Below are 27,834 nucleotides of genomic sequence, written 5' to 3'. Positions count from 1 at the left end.
ACATTACTAGTTCTACATAAGCACAAAGTACATTAAGTTTAAAGAAGGCTGTGTTCTTTTCGTAATTCAGTAAACCTATCATTGTTGTTGTGTTTTAGTGTTACTCACAGCTTAGCCCCAGCACTACAGTAGTCCTGAACTACAGTCACCCCATTTATAATGCTGTAGTAAGAAGCAATACTTAAGAGACTGCTATGTGTGATCTGTCTTATAATGAAAAGTAGTGGACCAGCATTATGTGGCAAATAGGTGTTCTGACCAATACCGTCTTATGATCAGTTTTGAAGGCATAAAGGGCTGCCCAATATGCGGGAGCACTGTAATTAACCTGTTTAGCAGTGGTCATTAAATGTAACCAAGAATGTCATGTTACTGAGCATTGAAATATATGCATTTTTGTATCTATTTGAAAGTGAAACTAAATCGTTAAAACGACGGTAGAGGCAGAAATGGTGATAAGTCAGTTTATTACATAAATAACACATCATTGCAGCAACTTCATTCACTCCATTTCCCCGTTAATAAGGTAAGAAGGAAAGCAAAAAAAGGTTTATATATCTGTACATTTGGAATAAAATGGTCACATTAACAATCAAGGTATTGTTTACCAGTTTCGCTATAAAACTCTTACTGGGCAAAACCTTGGTAGCTGACCTGTATAGTAGCACCTATTGTCTGTCCGACACAGTGAACTACCAAAGGATAATGCCTTCTTATTAGGGTTCTATTGCTTAAATACAGTATATGGTCATATTTTTAAGCTTCAGTATCATATACTGTTTAGGCTTGGTTAACATAATACCTGGTAGGCCAGCCTCTAGGACAGGGCATCCAACAAACACTGCTTTAGCGCCCAGAGCCAATGCCTTCAGGATATCTGTGCCCTTACATACCCCTCCATCCACAAAAAAACTTCAGCTCTCCCTTTGACTGCCTCTACTATTAACGGGAGGACATCAATTAATCAAACAGAGTAAAAGACACACACAGAGAAGCTTTATATTAGAGACATTTATGTTTCTTCTTATTATGATTCAACTGTTTTGTTTGGTTTTTTTAAGAGCAAATAATTAATAATATTTGGTTAACTTTGTATCAATTACTGCATATTTCTCTTGGTCCGGTATATTGCACAAAATAGCAGGATAAATAATTAAAAAGAAACCCCACACCTGAATGCCAGTTATGCACAGTGTTCGTTCACCTTCTTATTTTCTGTGGTTCTGCAGAAACTTACAATCCAGCTGCCGTGCCCCATGGTGTGACACCTGTATTCCATCAACACCATATCTAACAGCCTCCCGAACATCATCAGCTGAAAGACAGAAAGATTCAGCGTTTCAAGATTTACACTTAATCAGTTTCCAAATGAGTAAAAATAAATAAATAAATAAATAAATAAATAAATAAATAAATAAATAAAAACTGCAGTCAAGTTGATGCTTGCACCCAATGTAAATGAACAACTTTTAATCTTATGTAAGGTAAAACACAACCAGTGTCACTTTTGACATAGTTTCATGATGATATCATTACAGTTTAACAAAATTAGGAAAATTAAGAAAAGCGTCAAGTAGCAGTATGTAGACTGTATTTGTAACTAGCATTAAATGGAGGTGGTCAGTAGAAGCTGCCCAAAACTGGATTTAGGTTTTTCTTTTTTTTTTCATCTCTGGAAAATGTATGGTTTTTTTTATATCCATGTTACATAATTCCTAAATTAAATTGAATAAGTGTGTTCCCCTCATTAGCTACTCACAAAGTTCACAGTAAACAATGAAAGGTAAAATACTGCTGCTGGCAGCCTGTATCACTATGTAATTGTAGTTGCACTACAGTAGCTGTTTTGTCTGCACATTTTCAATATTTAAGGATGCAATACCCATTTCCAAAGGCTATTATTTCCTGACAGATGGAAATCAGGGAAAAAGAAAAGTATAGCTCAGCTTGACAGTACTGGACTTGAGCAGCACCATCATGTACCTGATGAAGGCAATATGATAAAGTACTATTCTTCACTGCTTTTTTCATGAACAAGAAGAAGAAAAAAAAACTTGGCTCTTCTTAATGGAAAGTCAAGATCTACAAGCAAGTAAAAACTATAATTGAAGTGCACATTACTGTACACAGTATTTTGTATTTTTCTTAACAATTTTACTACAGTAACCATACTTTTTATTATCATTAATGGAAAACTTCAGCACAGCCAGTCTTACGTTTTTATGAGAAATGTAACAGAGGGAGCCAATTATTAAGCATAATCTGCTGCTGGGGTCTAGGAGGGCAATGTGCCTTTGTTTGATTAAGATTCTCCCAAATATATATGCTTTCTATGCATCTTAAATATCACATGACAAAAACATCCTGTCTTTGTTTTGTTTGCAACTTTAGGGACCAGAAATCTATTCCAGCAGATTTAATTTGACCGAAGTACTGACCTCTCAGAATGTCTTTGACTGGGAGCTTAGTCCATTTTTTCAGCCATGCAATTTCTTCCCACTTCAGAGTCTGGGACACATGCATTATACAGCAAGCATATTAACTTATCCATAACCCTTCTTTGAAGAAAATGCCAAATCGGGGGATTCAAAGTTGGCCAGCCTGAAAAAAAATAAATAATAATAATTAAAGAAATCAACACAGCATGATTACAAAATTAAATTAGTCAGATTTTGTAATTGTTTTTCTTGGACTGAATTCTTGGAACTCTTTTTCCAAATATCTCCTTCTCTACTCAATAGCACCTTGTTGCCACATTATAACTTTGATATCAGATACCAGGAAAATGATATCTGTAAGGTTTAGAAGTTCAGGCTGCACTTTGCTCCTCATAAGGTTCTGAGAAAAATAACCATTGGTGTTATATGAGTTTATAAATTGATTTCTAGTAATACTTTCATATATATATATATATATATATAAGAATAAATCATGGATTTGAATGTAAACAATAACAAATAGTTGTCATGCCGTCAAAAACCTATAAATACCTCCAGTGTTTTGATTCAAACACAGGCTCCCTTGAGAAAGATATGTACAACATATCAAAACGTTGGGCAGCTAGCTCTTCGAGCTAAATATATATATATATATATATATATATATATATATATATATATATATATATATATATATATATATATATTAGGAGATATATATATATATATAAATATTTTACAATGCCTAAAGCCACTAAATGGGTCTAAAAAAGATGAATTGCAAATGAAAACAAATATCCTTTTCCAGAAATAGTATATTTATAATAAATGCTGAATTTACCAGTAAATGTACAAATATTCTGATAAGATCTGAATCAAACTACACAGTGCCAAATAATATGTGATGTGGACTTCACTGTTCATAAATACATTAAACATTTCTGCAGCTGTTCAGTTTGGTTTATATTCCAAACAAGCACAATTTCAGACAAGGTTTGTGTGTTTACTTTATTGCTCTGAGAACTTTAGTAAATCTGTGGGAAGTCCTCTTAGAAACTCTTTTTTTTTGCTCATCTAGGCTGATATTCTTATAGAAGGAAAGGTGTAAATCACTTGCTTCACAATCACTGTTCTTCCTCTGTTTAACACCATATTCAAAATATTGTACAAGAAACTGCTGTGCCCAACAAGCCAAAGTGACAGTGGGCCCTATTTTCCATTCTCTTGTAATGTTAAAAATATATAATCAAACTTTCCTAATTCCATTTGACTTACTCTTCCCATTAACTGCAATAAATTAAATGCAATTAAGTGTTCTTAATAGGTAAAGTGGAAAATCCTGGCCATTTTCAGCAACTGCATGTTGGCCAATTAAATAGGAAATTAACAATTACATATGGATATGTTGATTTACACATTTTAAAATGGATGCCCTGTTGGAAATTATAGTATTAGCCAGTACTAGTCTATCCTGGTCAGAGCCCATATTGTGTTGGTTTTCAACTGGTTGTGCTGGTTCAAAGTACCTTAATATTTGTGAACATTCTAGACAGTCCCTAAAGCATTGGCAACACAATTGATAAGGTTTGGAATGCACCTGAGATGAGAAGCAAGCATAAATATGTTGCGCACATCATTTTGTAACTTCCCTAAGTATGGCATATGAACAGTGACAAATATCCCTTTATATCCTGCCCTATCAGCTCACAATACCAGAGACTTGGTCAGCTCTTTGTCTTTGTAGATGTAAAGCTGTTGTAGGGAAATAAATCTGACAAATGATTTTTTTTTTTTTTATCAAAAATACTTTATATGTATAAAAGAAAATAAAGTTAATACAATCGTATAAACAAGCAAGCAAAGACGCGCAGGTCACAGCATGCCCTAATGTATACGTTTGTATCATAACACAGACGTCTGTGGAGTCAAATCAAAGAATTGACTGACTACTCAAACAAAAACATTACATATGAATATTTTAGCATTTCCACCACATTTCTTATACTCTCTTCCAATCAGCATGGATCCACCCTGCTATCACACACCTTCAACCACACCTCCTGGTAAAGGGGGGGAAACTCACCCACATCTATCACATTCTAGAGTCTGTCACATTTAAGCATTTTACAGACTATCTTAACTTAATCTGTTAGAAACTGTTTCAAACTAATCCTTTGTTTGTGGTGTTCTGTTTTCACACTGTGTCTCCACTCCTCCACCCATCTTGATTAGACACCTGGTAACTTTGGCGCTCTGCCCAGATGCCAAGATATGAGAGACTTCAAATGTCTTGCTTAGCTAGTTACATGTGCTTTAAGCTGTCAGGTGCTGGCAACTTCTTCTATGGAGCAGGTGGCCCAGTAGCCGAGCATCATTCCTGTATCAGACGACCGGCATGCTGCAAAATGACAAAATAGATTAAGAACCTATACCAAATGTAAACATATAATACACTTTACTGATAACAGCTTTGGTACGTGTAATGCTTGGAGTAGCTATGGTAAAGAGTTTCAGTGGGGGAGGTTGTTATTGTCACTCATATGAGAGTCTGATTCAGAGCTGGAAACTTTCAGTTTGGCCTACAAATAAAACAAAAAAAAAATGCTATGAATAGCCAAACCACTTCATTACCATGCCCATATTTCTGAACAAATGCATTTTATTTCTGTTGCCAATGCAAGTGCTGCAATGAGCTTTCACCAAACCATACATATGAGTGCTATAAACTTAAAATGAAATAATATAAATAAAATACATCTGCGGGTTCAGAGGTGAAACTTGCTTTATATACTAGTGTCACAAGGCGAGGGAGGGAGGTAGCAGAATAACCAGCCCCACTAACCTCTCATTAAGAATAAATACAGAATAACTAAAAGTAGCCGACTACGCCAACAAGGAATATCACGAAAATAACAAACAAAAAAAAAATTAAGATAAAACTATTATGCACAGTTTATAATTGTTCACAGGTTCGTAAAATACTCAACCCTCTACCCAACCCAGACAGGAACACAACCACCAATTTTTCTTTCAAGAGTTTATTTTTTTAGAAGCCACACGGTAAAACAAACAGTCAGGTCTTCTACACCTGGGGATACAAACTGAGGCCTTGTTTACCATCTGCTAGGTATAGGTATTCCAGTCACCATCTTGCCGTTCCCACAGTTTAATTGGAACTTACAAACAGGACCAACTTAGACCAATTTTTCACCCGTCCCCCGTACAGGGTGTGACTGGACCACAACCTATAACCTTTCAGCACTAATACCAAAAAATGGCCTTCCCTAATATAATTTTACTGGGACACTGTCATAAGATACGGCCAAAAGATTTTAAATGTCTAAAACATAATATAAATATATATAAAGCGAGAGAGAGAGAGAGAGAGAGAGAGAGAGAGAGAGAGAGAGAGAGAAAAAATCAATAATAAAATGCAATTAAAAAGGCCTATACAAGTTAAAAAGAGGTCAGCAGTAATACATAACAATCGTACTGGTAAGACGTAAGACAATATGCTTAACAAAAGTACTACAAGAGGTGGTTGTAGCAAGAACAGGAAAAAGAGAAAAGAAACGCAAACAGAAAGAGATACTTTAGGTCAAGCTGGAGCTTGCAATAGGCCGGGCACACTATATTGAGGAAGATCCAGGAGTACTGCAGCTCATTTTCACTGGCTGTTCACTGAGTAATACTTCGCTACAGTATAAAAATTAAATAGATACAAGAACAGGGTAAATAGTTATTAACAGGCAACGTCCCTTTATAGACATGAACTCAATTGTGAAACAAAGCAAGAAAAACATTTTAAAATAAACTAAAAACAACAATAATAATACTAATAAGGCTAATAATAAAAATAAACTATTTACTCTACATGTGACTATGCAACAAACACTCTCAGACTAAACCAGTGTTCTCCACAATCACTGCAAATCAAAATCTAATAACCACTTTATAATCACTGGCAGTAGGTATTTAATCTATTTAACAAGTAGCATTTAACTATAAGGCATATGTGTTTCTACTTTAAGCAGATACTTAGCTTCCAAAATCAACAGTAGTACCTTTCTCCAGTCCGCCCTCTCTCTCATCTCTGCTCCTTCTCTCTCTATTCTCTCTCCGTCCTCTCCCCATCCTCTCTCTCTCTAAACTTGTTTTCACTTCTTCCTGTTCTTTTTTTGTGTTCGTTTTCCTTTCTTCTTTTGTTTCTGCTGTATACCGCTTTTTTGTTCCTATTATTTTTTCTCTCTCTGCCTGGCTTGCAGTCTATTTAAGCAGTAACTTAATCACTGGTGTGTTGTCTTGCAATCCAGCGCATCTCACCTTAATCAGGGAGGATTACCTGCAGCTGGGTTTTTCTTGTGGGGAGGGTGACAGTCAAAACAAACGCAATGTAAAGGATACGAAAAAAAATAATTTAAAACAAAAATATACACATTCTAAATCACTGTGTTATAACATGCAAGAAAATAATGTGAAATATAAAACACTCCAAATGAAAATAATAAATTCATAACGTGCAATAAAAGATTGTGTGCTCTAGTGGTTAAAGAAAAGCCAGGAGGTCCCCGGTTCAAATCCCACCTCAGCCACTGACTCATTGTGTGACCCTGAGCAAGTCACTTAACCTCCTTGTGCTCCGTAATTGTAAGTGACTCTGCAGCTGATAAATAGTTCACACACCCTAGTCTCTGTAAGTCACCTTGGATAAAGGCGTCTGCTAAATAAACAATAATAAACAAAAGAAACAACATGATGTGCTTAATTACACTGGTGTGCAGTCACCCTGTGACACTAACAATGCCAGATAAAGTAGTATCCCATATTTATTTTTATTGTGTTACATGTTCCCATGTATAACTACAACTGTTTAAGTAAGGTGTGTGTATTGTTTTAATAATTTTGTTTGACACCTTGACCACTTTTTTATACTTTTAAATTGCATTCCACAATTTTCAGAACTACATTTCCCATTATTCTCCTGCTCATGTAAGCAGGAGCATGATGGCAAATGTAGCTATGAGCAGGTACATGTGATGAACCATCTAGGAAACAGAGTGGAATGCAATTTAAAAGTATAAAAAAGTTGTCAAGATGTCAAAAAAAAATATTAAAACAATACACACAACAGTTGTAGCAACACACGGGCACATGGAACACACACACAAACTACTGTTAGTTACCCTTTAATAATCAACATAAATACAAATGAAATGTCTTAGGGCCCACATCAAATTAGATCAATTGTTACCTTCTTTTCCACTTAAGTTCTTCACCATCTGTATCATTCTGCACATCTGACATTATTTCTGCCTTAAGCAGCTTCGCCCGGGCCAGAGCATAGTTTGCTATGAAAAAGAATACATATTTATGTATCAATACTCTTTTTTTTATACTTTTGATTGAGTATTTCAGTGGTGAGAAATCTTGACTTCTAAACATCCTTTTTTTTCATTTTTAAGAAACCCAACTTTAGCATGCACCTTTTTTTTCGTTTGATCACTTAGTTCGCTACGAGCCAGTGCCAATGTACTTACTGGTGGGGAGGGGCTATAGCCCACCTCTAAAAATATGAAACCTTGACCGCACCCATAATGCATATTCAGGTTTAGTTAAAGATATTTTACTTGCACGGTGCTTTATAATTAAATAACTTAGTAATTTATTTATATAAAACAAAACAGATAACCGAAAACGAGGGATTTGGAACGGAATGGGAACCGGAACGATAAAGGGGAAAAAAAACGAAATTTTCCTGGGACAGAAATGAAATTATTATGCAACGAAATCGATATTCAAGATTTTGTTTATCGGTTAAAAATGTTGTTTTTTTTTTCGTTCACTTTCAGCCAGTTCTGTGTCTTTCCATTGTTTTCAGACATACAATCATTTGAAAAACATACACCTCAGTGGTCAATGACAAAGCATTTACATCACAGCCAGCTAATGAAATTCAACATTACATTTAGCTTGCTTTTTCATTGCAGCCAGCAGCGAATCAAATCGCACTATATTTAATTTACCTTCAGTTCAGGCTTCCATCTTGCAGAGCCACATTAAATGATCGCTCAGAATAAACTGGTATTGTTATTAACTTATTAGGTTATGCACACAGAAAATAAGCTGTAAAAGTATGTGTGGCAAGTGAAGCGCTTTGTTAATAAATGGAGGTTTGGTGTGTTTTAATTAGGCGGTTCCTATATTTCCTTTAGAATATGCATCATCATGCACTGAAAATATAAATCTGCGATTTAAACTGTAAATTGTTTGGTTGTTTCACGCAGCATTTACTTGTAGCTATATAGGTCAGCGAATGAGATAGCTGAGCGAGCAAGCATGTTATTATTATTCATTTCTTAGCAGACACCCTTATCCAGGGCGACTTACAATTGTTACAAGATATCACATTATACATTATTTCACATTATACAGTTATCACATTATTTTTACATACAATTGCCCATTTATACAGTTGGGTTTTTACTGGAGCAATCTAGGTAAAGTACCTTGCTCAAGGGTACAACAGCAGTGTCCCCCACTGGGGATTGAACCCACAACCCTCCGGTCAAGAGTCCAGTGCCCTAACCACTACTCCACACTGCTGCCCATGTAAATTGGTGACAGCTAAAATGCAAAAAAAAATTTGTGGTGAGCTGTTTTCTTTAAAGAGAAGTTTACCAACTTACAGAGGCTTTCTTTACTATAAGCCTGATTCATGCAGTACTTCTGTTGCAGATGAAAGCAATATGTCAGGCACAGACAGCTAAAAGCTGTGCAGCTTCACTTTTTGCTGTACGGGACGCATCGTGTCGCAGCCCTTTTGACTGCACAAAGTGGTCGCAGCTGTTCATATAAATACAATACTTTAAATACAAACTGCATTTGCGTAATTGGATAAATGTATATTTAAGTAGATGTGCTGAGTTTAAACCTCTATACAAGAGGATTAAAAAAAAGCGACGTTGGGATCATTTCAAACATTATTTAGAGAGATGCGGGTATCTGACAGTGAGAGATATTTTAGGTATTTTAGAATGACAGATGAAAGGTTTGACGATCTGTTGAGGCTGTACAAGATTTTAAATTACTTACTTCCAACTTCCAATTTCTTGCTATAATCATGCTCTGGAATCCATAGGACAACAAATATTGGCCATAAGTATACTGATGTATGCAGCACATTTATTGATTTTTTTTCTGTAAATATATATATAAAAGATACAACTTTTAATTGAGCTGCTACGCTTTACTTCATTCACAACAGAGTCTAATGCTTATTTTTTCACTTAACAGCACTGACGCATCACGCGCATTCGAGTGAAAGGTAGCATCGCTATCGCCACCTGCTGGCAGAAAACAAAAATGGCAGTTTAATTACTTTGCAATGTGTATCCATATAAACTGAATATATTTTCATTGTCAGTGAAGACAGATATACATTTTCTTATTCTTTTTATTATTATTATTATTATTATTATTACACCGTGTAACAATTTTTTTTTTTTTACCTGTGTAGTAAGTGTTATTTCCTAATTGCTTATGCCTCAAAAGTATAGAAAATGGCTATTATTCCTCACAAACTTTGCTTTTGTGACCAGGACAGTGGTATTTTGAAATTTACCTATTTTCCAGAACATTCCAGATAGATTCAGTGCTGAGTAAACTTAGAGTAACTTCTAGAACTTTCAGAACTTTCCAGTAATATAAATAGTAGTATAAATACAGGGGCCTTAAGCCCACCAGTTCAGTTTAGTTCCAGCTGCCTAAGTGGATACATATCTGCATTTTTCTGAGATGGCATCAAGATCATAGGAGACTTAAAAATGGTGGCATTCCTGATGGGTCTCCAAGGCGGTTTTACCAAGTTTCCCTGCTATCTTTGCCTTTGGGACAGCAGGGACACCAAGGCGCACTACCACAGGCGGGACTGGCCACAGCGGACCGAGTTCTCTGTGGGGAGGAACAACGTCAAGTGGGAGCCACTGGTGGACCCCTGATGCTACCACTGCACATCAAATTGGGCCTTATGAAACAATTTGTCAGAGCTCTAGATAAGGAGTCGGCAGCCTTCAAGTACCTTCAAGACTTCTTCCCTAAGCTGTCTGAGGCAAAGGTCAAAGCCGGTGTCTTCGTCGGACCACAGATAAAGAAGATCCTGGAGTGCAATGAATTCCCCAAGAAGCTCACTAGTAAGGAGAAAGCGGCTTGGAACAGCTTTGTCGCAGTGGTTCGGGGCTTCCTGGGCAATCACAAGGCCGAAAACTATGTGGAGCTAGTTGAGACTCTGGTGAAGAACTACGGCACAATGGGCTGTAGGATGTCCCTCAAAGTCCATATCCTTGATGCTCATCTTGATAAATTCAAGGAGAACATGGGAGCGTACTCGGAGGAGCAAGGCGAGCGCTTCCACCAGGATATACTGGACTTTGAACGCCGCTACCAAGGACAGTATAACGAGAACATGATGGGAGACTACATTTGGGGGCTGATTCGTGAAAGTGATTTACAGTATAATCGTAAATCTCGAAAAACTACTCACTTCTAAATCTTTTGTAGTCATTTTTGTATTACTTTAGTATAAATACATGTTCATTTGGATTCATATGTTGTTTTTTTCGGACTTTATGTGAACGAAAAGACACAAATTCGCCCGTTTTCTCATTGGAAATAGGTAAATTTCAAAATATCACTGTCCTGGTCACAAAAGCAAAGTTTGTGGGGAATAATAGCCATTTTCTATACTTTTGAGGCATAAGAAATTAGGAAATAACACTTACTACCCAGGAACAAAAATTGTGTTACATACTGTTATTATTATCAATATTTTTATTATTATTATTATTATTATTATTATTATTATTATTATTATTATTAACAACAATTACAGTAATTAATTCAATGTTTCCTGTTTTCTTTTTTCCTCTCTCACTCTCTCCACCTCTCTAGCTGTTTCCCTGCTGCCGCTGTCTCTCTCCCTTTCTCTCGACTGTCTCTCCCAGTCTCGCGACTTAGGCGGGAACTCCTAGGGCGGGAATAAAAGTAATCTCTTCTTCTTTTAATATCTATGGGCAGTGCACAGCCACACAGCACTTAGCACGAAACAACAGACAGCGGACAGAAGAAGCACGCACACACAACACACCTAAACAGAAATAATAGTATAAAGTGAACACACACACATACTACTTCCCAGCACTTGGATAACACCATTTTATTATAATAAGTTGATTTTTTTTAATTGATTTTTTTATTTTTATTTTAAGGACAACTTCAAAATCCTGGCACCAAACAGATTTGTGGGCCCATATTCCCTTTGTAATAAGCAGAAATACAGGCATTTACAGAAGGCGTTTTACATACTTATCACTTTTAAAGTACGGCCATTCAACCAAATATGTAATCACAAAAATAATAATAAACATCTGATAATTATTATGTTGCATAAATGGAGCCATTGCAAGTTCCTTTTATATAGGTTTAAATTAGCTTCTTAACCCTGTAAGGCCCCCAAAAATTATAATAAGGGAAGCTACTTTAGTTATGCAACTAGATTCCGTTTCTTGCACAAAACCCTTTTTGTTGTTGTTTCTTGTTCTACCACACACAATGTACTGCTTATGACAAACTTGAATTGGGAGGCTGTTCTTAAAAATAATAATATAGAGTGTTGGCTAATATATTTGCTACAGAAATGGGCCTCACGGAGTTAACATAATTTTACTCATGTAACATAATACAATAGCATTCCGTAAATACAAGAATGAATTTTCGCTTTGAGTTTTTACATTTTCTGTTGAGTTTATATGGAGGTTTACATTCTAGAACACTAAGAAGTAAGAATAAAACCTCTTTGTCCATCTAGCTGTCTCCCTGCTGCCGCTGTCTCTCTCCCCACCGCTCTGCTGTCTACTGCTCTCTCTCCCCATCTCTCTGCTGCTGTCTACCGCTCTCTCTTGCCCCATCTCTCTGCTGTCTACCGCTCTCTCTCCCCGTTTCTCTGCTGTCTACCACTCTCTCTCCCAATTTAAATGCATGGGAATTATCTCGAGAGACAGTTGTAGAGCCCAACTGGGACCCATTCAGAACCCACAAAAAAGCCCATTCAGAACCCTAGTCCAGCTAAGCCCCACCTAACCCACATACAACCCATATGGGACCCACATGGACATGCTGGCTGGGTAGTTTGTGAGTTATGGAATGTGAAAGACAGACAAATGGGTGGAAAGCATCACTTAAGTATTCTGCGCGCCACATTATGGGCTGCAAATAAGGGCAGGCTTGTTCCTTTGAATTATCAAACGTCTTTTTTTAATACTATATATTTTTTCACTTTCACTTTCTTAGGGTAACTGAAAAAGAATTTTCATGTATAGTATGTACATATCCACACTTCCTATAATAATACCAATGTGGCAGCACTGTATATCTTTGTACTTTGTGTAACTTATTTAAATATATATATATATATATATATATATATATATATATATATATAGCTTTTTGTGTGGTGTGTTAATGTGTTTAGGGAAACAGAGGGGGGTTTAAAATAACAATGAATACCTTTACAGGAAAGGAAAATACAGTATTAAAAGTTCCATTTGTAACGCTTGGTCACCATACATAGATCATTGAAGAAAAAACAGAAAATGATGACCTAAAATTTCCTATAAGTATAAGTAGTTTGGATTTACTGGAATTTACTGTTTCCTCTGTCGGAGCTGTTACAGGAATTGGAATGGTTAACATTTTGCACAGTGTTTTCATCTGTTAAATTAATAAGAACAAGCTTTTCTTACTAATACTTAGTGTTCTGCATTTTCGGTTTATTCCGAATTTTACCGAAAATTTTTTTAAACTGTTTTTAGTGATTTATACCCAATTTTTGTCTATTATTCAATATTTTCTAGGTACTATTTTCTAGGCAATGCACAATATTTTGATTAAAATGCTGTTTTATTTTGACATTTTTACAAAAACCCGCCCACTTCTTCCTGAAAAACATAAGTTATGACATCACAATCGTTTACTGCGGAATAACGCAGAAAAACATGGACTGTCTGCTGTCTGAGAATTTTTTGTTTTACACTTGCAAAAAACATTCAAGGCTTTTTTTGGTTGTTTGATAACCATATCAATAGACATCATCATATATAATCATCAACACAGGGAATTTTGCTTTAAAGCTTTACATTTAGTAAACATACTTGTTCAATAAAACAGCTTCTGGAGTACAGAGGTCAAGATTGAAATGTAGCTGCAGTTTACTTCAGTCCAGTGTGTTTTTACCACTCAACAAACTGTTTAAAGACGCTGAATACGATAAAAAAAATCACCCCTAAATATCGGGTCAATGAGTTTGGCAATAGCCATACAGGTGACAAAGACTAACTCCAGGTAAACTAATATAAATACAATTTATTGTGTTTTATTATTAGTACACAGACGTATTTGTAATGTTTAAAGTAAAATGGTACGTTTGTTTATATTACTGATTGATGGCACTTTGGTGAGCTTGTAACTTCCTTCAAATTTGAAAGTGTACTAATAAGTACTTCCTGTAAAAACTAACTGTTATTCAATAGTACTGTTTGTGTATCATATAATGTGATGCGGAGGGAACTCAGTTTTAGCCTTTTATTTTAATTGCAGAGAATTTAGTTTATTTTTTTATTTTTTTATTGCGGAAAACTAGGGTCCCTGGTAATTACTAAACATTCACCGGAAATACAAATCAATCAAACATTCCTTTTCTTTAATCAAGTAAAACCCTTGAGAACAAATTCTCATTTGCAAGCCTATTACCAAGTGCTACGTTTGTAGCCCAAAGTAGTACGCTACCCACAATGCAATGTGCGCCACATCCACAGACATTGATGCGTGTTAGTGTTACAATGTTTAAGATCAAATAACATTCAAACGTGGTTCACTGTCACTTCACAAACACATTGGGTGCGTTCACGGAGATCATTCTACGCAGATTCTGTGCAGAATCTGACCAATTTAGCCAATGATCTTCTAACAATGATCTCCGTGAACTCACCCATTATCTAAATTGGTCAGATTCTGCACAGAATCTGCGCAGAGTGATCTCCATGAATTCACCCATTATCACCTGATTATATGTTGGCCAATCAAAGTCTGATTATTGTGGCAATTTCTGGGCTTAGTAACTACTAGCTTGATCAAAACTAAATTGAAATACTTACACAAAATGATATTATGTTTAGTGGATGAGGAATGGGGAGAAAACGTAAATCAGTTTATGAATATTCAAAAGAATACTAATGTTTCAAAATATACAAAAAGCAAAAATAGCAGAAGTGGGTCAGATGAGGCAGATGCATAGCACTGCAAATACTGCTGCACTGAGATACATGTTCACGCTGACAATAAAAGAACATACTGAAAAATAAGCGACACATTAAACTAAACCAAGGAACTGAACAGAGACAAGCAATCCATTTATGCGGCTTTTACACACACTTTAATAAAAAGAAAGAGCAGAATGATAGTGTTAATGAGTTTGTCAGAGCGCTGTGCTTGGCTGGACAGCCACTGTTTATTGCAGAGGTATGTATTGGTGACTTTGTGCGACAGTACTGTCTGTCCATCAGCTAAAACACTGCCTAACGCTGACAATCTTAATTGTAAATATTTGACAGAAAATGACAATGCTTTAGTTGGCAAACTTACATGGAACGCATTGATGGAAATGTCCAGTGTGATTTTTGTTGCGTCTCCCGATGGCTTGCACCGTCCAGCTCTGTCAATTTTCTTTTCTTTTTATGATTTCAAGGCGAATAAACCTGGCTTGTTTTGTGCTGATGTCATTGTTCATACTTTTGTAGATCCTATTTCTGACAGCACATCGATTGGCCAGACGTTTTCAAAGTACCAGCTAACTTGGGATGTGGCTTCGACTTGCACAGATTCTGCTTCAACATACATGCCAGGGACATTAAACTTAATCAGAAACCAGAACTGCTACGCATCATATTCCACATGTAAAGTGTGTATACTTATAGGGCAGCAGTGTGGAGTAGTGGTTAGGGCTCTGGACTCTTGACCAGAGGGTTGTGGGTTCAATCCCCAGTGGGGGACACTGCTGTTGTACCCTTGAGCAAGGTACTTTACCGAGATTGCTCCAGTAAAAACCCAACTGTATAAATGGGTAATTGTATGTAAAATAATGTGATATCTGTATAATGTGAAATAATGTATAATGTGATATCTTGTAACAATTGTAAGTCGCCCTGGATAAGGACGTCTGCTAAGAAATAAATAATAATAATAATAATATACTGAGATATTTCCCCCCGATTTTTACCGATATTTCGATTAAAAGCTATTTATTACTGGATTTATCTAAAGATAAAAAACAAAAATGCGGAACATTGCTAATACTGTAGTATTTTGCTGGTATTATTTTGTCTGTTAACACTCAAAGAAGGAATAGACATTTCGATTTTTTTCAACCTATTGTGCTACAAAAAAATAAAACAATAATCATGAATATTGAGCTATATGATTACAAATTCCAAAACACTAATATAAACTAACTAGAAATAATTATGTGATATGCATGCAACAGTGAATAAATAAGGTTCATCCCATAATACACAGGTACAGGGAGTTTGAGAGTCTAACTAGGCTTTGATATTGATGACAAATATTTGTTGCACATGAATAGCTGTTGCACCTGTACCCTGCTAAAAACACAATAATTGGGCTTATACTGTCTTGTCCTTTTACAAAGGAATTCTAAGAAGAAATACATTTAATAGGCATGACCAACTTGAGTATAACCTCGATATGTTTAAAAGGAGGTGAAAACTCTAAACGCTTTTATCAACTTTACAAGTGTATTTTTTTGTGGGTGCTCAAATTTATAAGCTTAGAATGTGTGCTCCCAACAAGTTAAACATGGTAAAATTGTTCAGCTACTGGTTACATAGTTGTTGTTTTTTTTAAAGATTCTCTAAAAATATACAGTAAATAATAGTACTTACTGTGTAGCATTTGAACAGAGCTGGCACTGTGTAAGATTTTGTAAGGCATTTGTTTTCTGTGATGTATGCAAAGGTTTTCAATAAGCCAGCTACCACCTTGCAAAGTACCAGAGCACCACCTGGTGGCTGATCCATAAAATATATCCAAGATGTAACTTCTGCTAATGTTAACAAAAGAAACATTTATCAAGAAGGAGCAAATTGCCATATACGGTGGTTAGATGTTGAGTTCATTGAAAAGTATTTGGGAAATCATTTGTTCTACCAAGTTAGCCTTGCAACAACACCATTTTATAAGCCAGTAAAGCTGAAAAAATGGTTAAAACATTCAGAATATAACAGCATTTTTAGAATATCATTGAGGTAAAGCACTAGATCACAGAAGTTGCATCAGTGACACACAGTATAGTTATACAAAAATGTGATATTTAATAAAATATTTCATATACCGCACAAAAAGTCAACCACATTTTAAAGAACTACTCACAGTTGCAGTTTTTCCATCAGGATGTGCCATTCATTGCAAGGCAGTGGCAGCGACACACACAGGCAAACTTGTTCTCTATCCCAGGACTGACACTGATAGATCTATCTGAGACACATCCCAGAGCACCATGGGATACAGCTTCCATCTGTAAAACAAAAATACACATAAACTTAAAATCTTTAAAACAGGAATGGGTAAAATAACATTTAATGACCAGGAATATTGCCTCACAGCCATTACTAAATTTCCACCACTCTAGGGAGATTAAATCAAAATTTTTAGCTCCACCGTAGCTGAGGGGGGGATAAATGTATTAAAACAACATCATGACAAAACCCGCCCAATTACTTGGTATTAAGGCAAACATTTAAGGCACAGCACAAATGGGTATTTAACAGCTTCTCAACTCTGCACCCAATTAACAACTACAGACTATCCAAGTGTAAAAAAAAATACTTTTAAGAAAATATTAAGATTTCTGTACTTTTTACTGCTATTTAATTATTTAAAGAGATAATAACCAAATAACCAAATACACTATTGGTTGCTTCAAATTCTATGATAAAGTTTTATGAACGCTCTTGCTGAGTGACTGCAACATATTTAGCATTTTGTAGGGTTTTTTTTTTTATTAAACATATTACATATAAACCTATTTAGCGGAGATATTAATTGTATAGATATATGTATATACATTTTATTCAATAGTGGAACATTTCAACTAGTTACTGTAGGGTATATTTAGTCTTTAGCCATATGAATTTAATCTGCCCCTCAGACAGAGAAATACATTATTATTATGTTAATGTAAAAAAAAGAAAAAAAAGCTTTCATCGAGAACATTTTGGACAATGATAAATCTGGCCTGAATTATTCAAATTACATTTTGAATCAGTAACAGAAATAGAAAACAACAGCATTGGTTCAATTAAAATGACATAATTTGCAACTTGAATTAAGAGCCCATTAATGAATGGAGTGTGCATACAATCTCAGCTCTACAAACAAGACAGTCTTGTGGCTCATAACTGCAGTCTTGGAGGACTACTGTTGTGCTGCACACTGAGGCCGGGAACCAGCAAAGACTGATCTTAAATCGAATCTTACACATATGCTTTATTTGCGAATTATATAATGACTGTCGCCGGTCAGCGTTTTAATGTCAACTTGCAGGTCACTTGGATAGTCTGCACATATGACATAATTTCATGTCACTACTAAGTAATAAGACTTTCAGACAGTTTGTGCTTTTTTCTGCTTTTCAAAATAAACATATGTAACAAAAAAGGTTGCCAAATAGTACAGTCAAACACTCAAAATAATTGGTCAAATTGATGCATAATAAAGAATCATAAGAAAGGAAATGATACTTTCAGGCCTGCAGATTAGATTACAGAGTTTGGATGAATACATTGTATGTGGCTCTGAGGTTTCATATGAGCCTCTACTGACACCTTGTGGAATGACATCAGAGGGTTCTGTTCATCCCTATGATTGGGTGTTTCATTAGTTGAAACCAATACAAGATATAATGGGCAGCTTCTGTTATTTGCAACCACTGTAAACATCACAAGTCAGGCTATACGGCTGGTGGCAATAGAAATAGCTCCGTGCTCAATTTAGAAAGAGGACAGCCTCAATTATCTCGTCTTGGGAGACGTTTGAAGGTTGATACAAATAAAAAAAAATACAGCAGTGATTTATGACCCGCTTAATAAATGATCAAGGAAACCAAATTATGAATGGAGTCTGAAATATCAGACACACTGCACAAAAGAGTGTTTCTCTCATTTCTTTAATAGGTAATTTGATAAGCACCAGGTTTATTTTACTCCTGAGTGATCTTATTACAGTAATATTGTAAAGATTATTGTTTGTTTTCCAGCAACTTCAAAATGAAAGAATATTTGAAGAATGACATTTTGTCTCAGCACTACATTATGGTGGTATTCAAACAACCTTTCCGACATGAAGGACCCACTGCTGAGTACGTACAAATATAAAACATTCAATAAGTCAATAACAGGAATCACACAGGTTTATATGACCCCTTTTATAAAATGTGATTGTAAATGTTATTTTAAACCCTATTGCACCCATAATTGAGGCTCTTTACACACACCACATCTTCTCTAGAGAATACCAGTAGTTTAATAGCTAATTTAAAATTATATTGTATGTGCTCCAACCACCCCTGCAGGTGATTGTCTGCTAGCTGTGGACCCCCATGTGATACATACTGTATGTATTACCTTTTTAAAAGTGCTGTTCTAAAATATGAAACTAAATATTTAGAAACATAATGGACATAGGAGACTTGATGGTCAAATGGCTTGTAAGGAAAGGGGCTTCTTACCAGGAGGTTCCTGGTTTAATCTCAGCTCAGCCTCTGACTCACTGTGTGTGAATCTGAGCAAGTCACTTAACCTCCTTGTGCTCCGTCCTTCAGGTGAGACATAAAACTGAGGTCCTATTGTAAGTGACTCTGCAGCAGTAGTTGTGATGCATAATGACTAATTATTATTATTATTATTATTATTATTATTATTATTATTATTATTATTATTATTATTATTAATAATAATAATAATAATAATAATAATCTTTAACTGTATAGGCCTAAAACCCTTTTTCTATACAGTATACTACATAATAAAAAATCCTGTTTTTCAGCCACTACCTTTTGTCAAATTAACATAAACAACCGTTTCCTATATAACGGTTTTTAAAAGATGGCTGGACGTGCATGTTGTGTTCTCAACAACAAGACAAGACTAGTTGTGTGGCAAAATAAAATAGCACATTTGACACCACTGATTTTCTATAACTTTTTTTTCATTTAAAACACATTTTCATTGTATTACATGTAAATACTTTTCAGAAACATCAAGCGTTCACATCCAGCTGTCTTTGTAAAAAATGCAGCTGTGTCAGTTTGGAATCATCAAGACAAGGCTGAAGTTGGCTTGTTATTCGCCTGTTACTTATTCGCTTTTTTCTTATTCTGACTTTGATCTGCTCCAAACTGAATGATTGGCTTTGTATTTAAGGGGTTAAATAATGCTGGGCTGCTAATTTCTCTGTGGATATTTATAGAGGGGCAGATCCTAAACAATATTCATTTATTTTTTGCTCAGCCCAACACTGATTTCAGGGTCATAACAGCTGGTGAACATAGAACACATGCCAATGCATGTGTTATAGTTGAATAAGTAACAGTGTATTTAAGGGGTTAAAAGTCGTTTTCGAGCTGTGCTACAGGATTTATCGTAGGCTTCAATTTTTTTCCGGTTTTATTCTGAAATGTATTTAGCACATCCTCTACAGTTTAATTTTCTGTCAGATTCATTCAGTTATAATAATTTCAAACTAAGAATTATACCTGTTGTAAAAGGGTGGAAGGTTAGTTATAAAGGCTGTAATGTGTTTGTGTATGTTTGTATGTATGTGTGTGTGTGGCTGTTTGTTCAGAGTTAGGGGGCCCGCAAGTGTATGGGTTAATCCAGCCCTGCTGGCATGGCAAATCAGTCTGTCTTTATTGTGCACTGCAGTTACATAGTGCTTCCTCCAAAAACAAAGCGAATGAGACAAGGCTTTTTTAAAAAAATCTGTGATCTTTAGTTGCTTTTGTGCATTTCATTTGCAAGTGAACTGTGACATTAGGGCCTTATTGAGCACTATATTCTGCAACTTTGGATACTGTTTTAATTCTAGAAACTGTTGTTGTTTTAATATTTTGCTAAATTACATTTTACATTTAACGCAGTTCTGTGCATGGGTAACATTTTAATTTAATTTTGCTGGTGGGTTGTTAACGGGGAATTACTGCTAGAATACATACCAGCTTTAAAAGTATGTACTGTATTACAAGTGGAGTCTCTAACAGAAATGTAGGAATGTGCTGTCACTCAGTAGTTGGGGCGGGTTTAAAGTATTCAGAACAAATCAATGATAGATACAAGTCAGGAAGGTGGGACATTGCCCAGCAGCACAGGGAAATGTATTTATTATTATTTTTGTAGAAGGTTTTATTGTTTTAAATGTGAAAAGGGTAACGTCAATGTGAATAGATTAACCATTTCCTCTGTTTTTACATTTTTTTCCGGTGTTTATTGGCCACCGATTTTATTTATTTTTTGTATGGGGGGTGTTTTATCAGGTTTTATCAGTTAAAACCGAAAATCAGAAGCCCTAATTACAGTCCATGTGTCGTCTCTTTCGGCAAGTGACATTTTCACAATCATATTGTTCTGAATTAAAATACTACTTCTGTTGAAAATATAGTACTGTACCAACAAAATCAACTACAGTACATCTACATGGAAGCCTACTTATTTTAAAACACAGTCCTTTCAGCTATGTATTTATTTTAAAATTTAGTCGTTGCCAATGATTTTTACCCCATTTTTCTCCCCAATTTATAATTGTGTTATTATTAATCCCGGTTCACCGCTGCAACCCCCCAGCGACTCGGGGGGGGAAACGGCGGCTGACACACACGTTCTCCGACGTGTCCCTGCCAAGCCGTCTTTCTTCGCACTTCGGCTCCACAGCAAAGCCACCAGACCTATAGTGCCAGAGGTCAACACAGATCTGAATGGCTCCACTGCAGACCCGCAGGTGCCCTATCAGCCACAGGGGTCATTGGTGTGTGGTGAACCGTGGATTCCCCTGCCGACCTAAGTCCTCCCTACCCGGGTGGCGCTTGGCCAATTGTGCGCCGCCCCCTGGGAACTCCCGGTCACGGTCGGCAATGACAGCCTGGATTCAAACCTGCGATCTCCAGGTTATAGGGCGCATCCTGCAATCTATGCGGAGTGCCTTTACTGGATGTGCCACTTGGGAGCCCCTGCTGCTATATATTTTTGACATTCTATCTTTTTTGTGTTCCCTGAAAAAACAGACACGTTTTTGTCTTTTACTACTGTATTATTCCCCCAACTCGTACGCTGACAAATTTCAATGAAAGAATCAACGTCTCCCTGTACAGTTCCTCAAACCCAAGTCATATTTTTTTTTTTTAATGTACGAAACGTGTATGTGTGTTTGTGCAGGGCAGGGGGTTGTTTGGGTGGGAGGTGGCAGGTTACAACATGCTTATCTACATACACGTCAAATCAAATGAAATAATCATATATGCGTCACACTCGTTTAACTGTCACTGAAGTCAAAATTTTATAGGGTCGGATATGTGAGTGCTGAGTGTATTATTATTATTATTATTATTATTATTATTATTATTATTATTATTATTATTATGCTTCCAAGCTTCCTTAGGAAGCCTATTGTTATTGTAAAGATTTTATTTTTATTTTTTGGCCATCTGACACATTTCTTTAAAAAACTTTAAAAATCTTTGGTCAAATGTAAAACTAGCTTATAACTCCTTACAAAGTGCAGATAGATTAATGGTTCCTATGGAACACATATAGGAAACCATATGTGCTCTATCCAAAAAATGACCTTTAAAGTTAAAGCATTGTGAGATAATGAACTAATGCAGTATTTAGAATTCAGACTGCTCCATAAAACTGATCTGTAATGCTGCAATGCTACAGCTTGGCAACATTTCCAACTGGTACTGAGCTTGGAAGCAGTAAAACTGCAGTTCTAGTTATTATTATTATTATTATTATTATTATTACAAGGCTGCTGCCCTCTTCCTACAGAACCATGCATGCGCCAGACAATCAGCACAGATCTTCCCTGTTACAAGCCTTTATTTTGATTTAATTAGTCTTATTGATTATTTAACAATTTGTCTCGGTTTTGAGCTTTGAAAATCTGGTCACCCTATATTTAGTGCCCATCACATATACAGCACAAGCTGGAAAGCTAATTGTCTCTTGTCTAAGGTGGTAAATAAATAATGATCTAATTTAAAATAAACAAGTAAATGTCAAATACACCTGCTGTTCGTACCTCTCACTGTTTTTTAACCACAATGATAGATCACTAGAGATAATAATAATTTATAATTTACAACAAGGTTACACTTTAGCCAGACACTCAAAAACCTACTACTAAGCTTTCTTGGAATACAATTAAGTTATGCGCTAGTGCAGTATTCAAGCACACTAACGTTGTTTGTTTTTTATTTTGTTTGGTTTTTTTATATATATATAAAATGCTGTAAATGTAAGGGTACATAAAAACAAAATCTGATTTATTTTTTTTTTTTGTACATTTAAGGAATTTAGGCTTGAAGTTTGAGAAGGCCTGGAAGGGTGTGCTCCTGCTGGACAATAGCTTCAGAATATTCAGAACTAAACATTTTTAGAGTCATAGTCACATGAAAATGAGTACGGTTTTGCATCAATAAGAGAATCAGTAAGACTTTTAAATGTTTTTAATTTTGTATCAATAAAGTACTGAAATAGAAAAAAGGTCTAAATGAATAAGCTTTATTGTAGCAGTCTACATTTTAAGGTAGATCTACTATTGTAAAGGCATAATGATGATGAAAAATAATACAAAACTGCAGCCTTCAAAAGTGTGGCCCTGTTAACTCAGGCTGTTCACCCCTTGTCTCGATAGTCTCATTCAGATTCACATTTCTAATACCCTTAAATACTGTATGTTCTTGATAAACTGACATACCTTTACAGGAAATGTCTGTGAAATGCACAAACATTGCAGGGTAGTCAAAAGCTCCTCATAGTAATTTACTGTAACAAAAAAAACATTCAGATAATTATATGAGTCGACATGGTTAAATACAATTATCTTGCAAAAAAAATCATATTTCTGTTTTTCTTTTTAAATAACTTTGTAATCTGTGTAATGTGAAAAATGTAATATTGTGCTCAATTCCTATGTTTACTCTGCTTTGTAATGTATAGGTGAAAAGTCTTTTTTAACATCTACTGCATTTTCTTTGGAATCAAGCTAGGCCTTTTTGTTACGTACTTCACAGGACATGAGCTGGGGATGTAAGGATAGGGCCGAAGAAAGAGAAAGGAGTGGTTAGTAGAACAGGGTGCTGGCTAGAAAGGATTGAATTTAGGCTAAGGTGTGGGCTGAAGCCCTGACTAGTAGCAGACTGCCGGGTCCGGACTTGGAAATTAGGATAGAAAGTGGTTGCTGACTGAGGGCGACAATGCCGATACATCCCAGGGGCAAAGGACCCAGCAACCGAAAACACATATGAGGGTTATGACTCGAGGAGCCGCCCCTCAGGAGGAAGTCAGTCCCGGTAGACCAGGGCACAAAAGGAGGTAGAGAGAGAGAGGGTACCAAGCATCTGAGACTTCTGTAAAGGGGTGCTCATCAACCCCTGATTGGCAGAGACTCCACGTTGCCTGGGACCTGAAATAAGGCAAAAGCATGGAGGTTAGTATGGGACTCAAGCACTGAGAGCAGCCACGTCCTGAAAGAAAGGCAGAGTATAGAACAGAGCCTTGAGGTGAGGTAAGATAAGCGCAGGAGCTGCAAAAGGACAGAGTGTGGTCGGGGGTCCACTGTGACTCACATGGTGAGAACCCCCCTGAAGTTAAGGGAGGCGGATGCCTAGCCCTGAGGTCGGGGAAGTGAGACTCACCCCCCAAAGGATGGACCCTTACGAAATCACCCACACCATGAGACAAAGACAGCACATGCCGCCACATAACATAGACACAAAATCAGAAAGACAAACGAGACAAACAGAGGGATGGTTAGTGATTTAGTAGGATTATGTATATACCTGCCACTCAGTGGAGAGGAAAAACCCCTTGAGGCTGATTAGGGGAAAACCTCTGGTGGACAGGAATCCCCCACTCCGGGTATACTAGCAATTTTAAAATGAGCAGCAACTACATCAGAGGAGGATGAATGAATGTAATAATCCACCACAGAAGAGGACCAGCTCCCCACATTCTTGATCAGACTGTGATTGACTGTGCTCTGGAGAGGAGGCTGGAGAGGTGGGTTGAGAACCAGTGACGAGTGTTATGATAGGAGCGAGAGGAATCAATGAACAGAGGGTCCGGGGGGGGGGGGGGGGGGGGGGGCAGGGTTTCCTGCTGGGGAGATACCTTGACGTTGAAAAGAAAGGGCAGATAGGGGACTTGATACTTGACTGCTGGATGAACTGACCACGCTGAAATTGATCCGTTTTGGACGTACAGAGCCGGATGATTAAGTAAGCTTCTGAAATAGAAGAAAAGGTAACAGAAACAAAAAAATAGCCGCCTGGAAACTAGAAGCAGAATAAACTGTGAATTCTGAGCTTCTGAAGAGACCAAAGAAGGCTGAGAGGCAGATGGTCTCCATAGGTAGATCCTTGTAGGGGGAGAAGCAGCCTTTCTGAAGAATAGAAATGAGCAAATGGAGAATGTCCGTTGAAGAAGGTCCGAGGTCTGCAGACATGTAATGCTGAGCAGATTGAAGGAGATTACTGAGAGTAGGTTTTAGTCGAATAGCAGCTGGTGAAGCTGGGGAGTCTGGAGGGGGGTTGGGGAAACAGGCAGGACCAGCTGACGGAACTTGGATACCGAAAGTAGAGGCAGAAGGAGAGCTGAAACTGAGGGCTGATGTGGCAGCTGGAGCTGAACAAACATATGAATCGACTGCTGGGGAAACTCGCACCCTTTGCAGCCCATATTCTGGAAACAAAGGCAGAGAGATGAGATGCCGACCATCCTAAGTGTTAGTTAATACGGGATTACGAGCGGACACATGACTAGACTGCTGAGGAAGTCAAGCGCCCTGTAATTATTTATTTATTTATTGATTTATTATTAGATGGGGATTAGCGTTAGCCTTGACTGTGAAAATGCTGCTATGATCTGTGTATTGGAGGAAAGCTGGAGCGTTGGAAGCTCTGGAGAAGTGCAGTTGCAGATTCAAACAGTAAACTAAAGCAACTTTTGCATGCTACAATAGTGAGCAAATCTGAAGAGGGAGCAGAGATCTGCTGTAGTGAGGAGTGATTACCAGTAGAGGGCGGGATCTGCTGAGCAGTGCAGAGATTGGAGGAAGTAAACAACAGAGTGCTGTCAGTAGTGTGCAGTGGCCTGCTGTAGAGAGCAGAGATATACTGAAGCAGTGATCTGCAATAGTGAACGATGGACTGCCATCGGTAGAGTGCGGTGGTCTGCTGTAGAGAGCAGAGATCTGCTGAATGCGGTGGATATTGGTCTTTGAGTGTTAAGGTGGTTTAGATGGAACCGGAGATGGGGCTTCCTTTGGGCAGAGATAAAGAATGCATAGATCTGAGGTCACTGCAGAACCTGAGGGGATGAAGAATGCATTGCTCTGAGGCTGCTGCAAAACCTATTGATTTGGTTGGGAGCAGTCTATGAGTGTATTGTCTATTGCGGGGTAGGAGGACACTGACTGAAACGTTGATAATCTATAATTGTGCTGGCTCTGTTGGAGCGGGTGCTGTGTGGGGAGAGGGGTAGGGGCGTCTGATTGCAGGCGAGGAGTACAGACATATTCAGCAGACAAAGCCTTGTGGTGGATTTAAATAGAGCTAAGGCAAGGAAATCACTGACAACGGGAATGTCGATGTCTTGTCGAAGGTAGCTTTGAAAGTTTTAGCGGAGGGCCAGTCTTTGTAATGAAGGCTCGGACAAGTTGAATAATGGAACTGGACTTTAGAATGGCACTGTTGCTGGGCTGGAGACTGGATGGTTGCAGGAAAGACTAACGTTGGAGCTCCTGGAGCCAAACAGAGAAGCTGAATGATAAGAATCACCGGAGCAGGTAGGAAATAGTTGATAATATCTTGACAGCGCTGTGCAGAGAAGTGAACTGCAGTGAAAGGAATGAGGAAACAAAATTCAGATATTAGCGTAGATGTTAAGCTGAAGTATGAAATGACAGAGTCTGAGCGTTTGCTAAAAACAAAACACTGCTGAACAAATTCTCATTTGCAATAATGCCTGTTACCAGACTGTGCCTTTTAGAAAGTGCTACATTTGTACCCCAAAGTAATAATGAAATGTACGTCATATCACAGATATTGATGCGTGTTATTGTTACAATGTTTAGCAACAGTGATGTAAACACTAAGAGTTGTGTATCATATAGCTGAGTATTTTGCTTAAAAATACTGTAAATATTTTAAAACTATTCACAATATATATATAAATGTAATACCCGCACAAATGCCCCAAACTAGCCCAAAAAATAAGCACCCGCCCAAAGCCATTTTTTCAAACCCAATACAAAAAAATAAAAAGCCCAATTGAGCGTGAACCAGCCCAATCTGGCAAAACTGGTAGGGCTTAAATAGAAAATAGGTACTAATTGACAGGAAATTAGAGGCCCTCTGAACTGCACAAGCTAACATTTAATAAAATTTGTTCATCATGGTATGTTTATACCAGTGCAATCTTTTGTTTTCTAAAGAGTACCCATTGCATTTAAATGTAGTCTTTAAATAAATCAAGAACGGACTATCCCCTAATAGTTCAAAACATTTGTCTTATTTACCACAAAATACATAGTTTCAGTGTTTTTACCTAATGTTTGAATGTACCTGGAGAATGCTGCCACATTATCTGCTAAAGTCGCTGCTCACCCACTCCTGAACGGCAGCCTAATAGTCATACACTGCTTTGGGTAGAATTATCTTTGCATGTTGTTCAAAATCGTTTAGGCAAACTGGCTTCTCTGACATTTCTGCTGTTAAATGAAAGATGAAAGCACTGAGCTTGAGTACTTTTGAACATATTCAGTTGTTCTGTGAATTATTAACATTAAAGTTACATTTTTTAACTTTTTAAACTACTGTTTCTTTTACATTCCCCTAAGAACCACCCTTCCCAGCTCATATCATGGCTTTCACTGGGGTTGCAGAGAAACGTTCAGTTCTTCAGGCCGCCTACTCATATTCCTTTTGTGAAAATATTAACAAGACCCACGAGTAGGAAATATGGCAAGGTATTTTGACCTTCAGTAGGATACACTG

General features: G+C 36.9%; 1 pseudogene; it reads right to left on the bottom strand.

Annotated features, from left to right (window-relative positions):
* Window positions 1-1,171: 1,171 nt before the first annotated feature.
* LOC117403159 (2-Hydroxyacid oxidase 1-like) lies at window positions 1,172-27,543 on the bottom strand (annotated as a pseudogene).
* Between the last annotated feature and the right edge of the window lie 291 nt (window positions 27,544-27,834).

This window comes from Acipenser ruthenus, chromosome 5 (genome assembly GCF_902713425.1).
Source record: "Acipenser ruthenus chromosome 5, fAciRut3.2 maternal haplotype, whole genome shotgun sequence".
In the NCBI taxonomy this organism is placed as follows: domain Eukaryota; kingdom Metazoa; phylum Chordata; class Actinopteri; order Acipenseriformes; family Acipenseridae; genus Acipenser; species Acipenser ruthenus.
The sequence above is the reverse complement of the archived record's forward strand: the minus strand, read 5'-3'. Positions and strand labels throughout refer to the sequence as shown.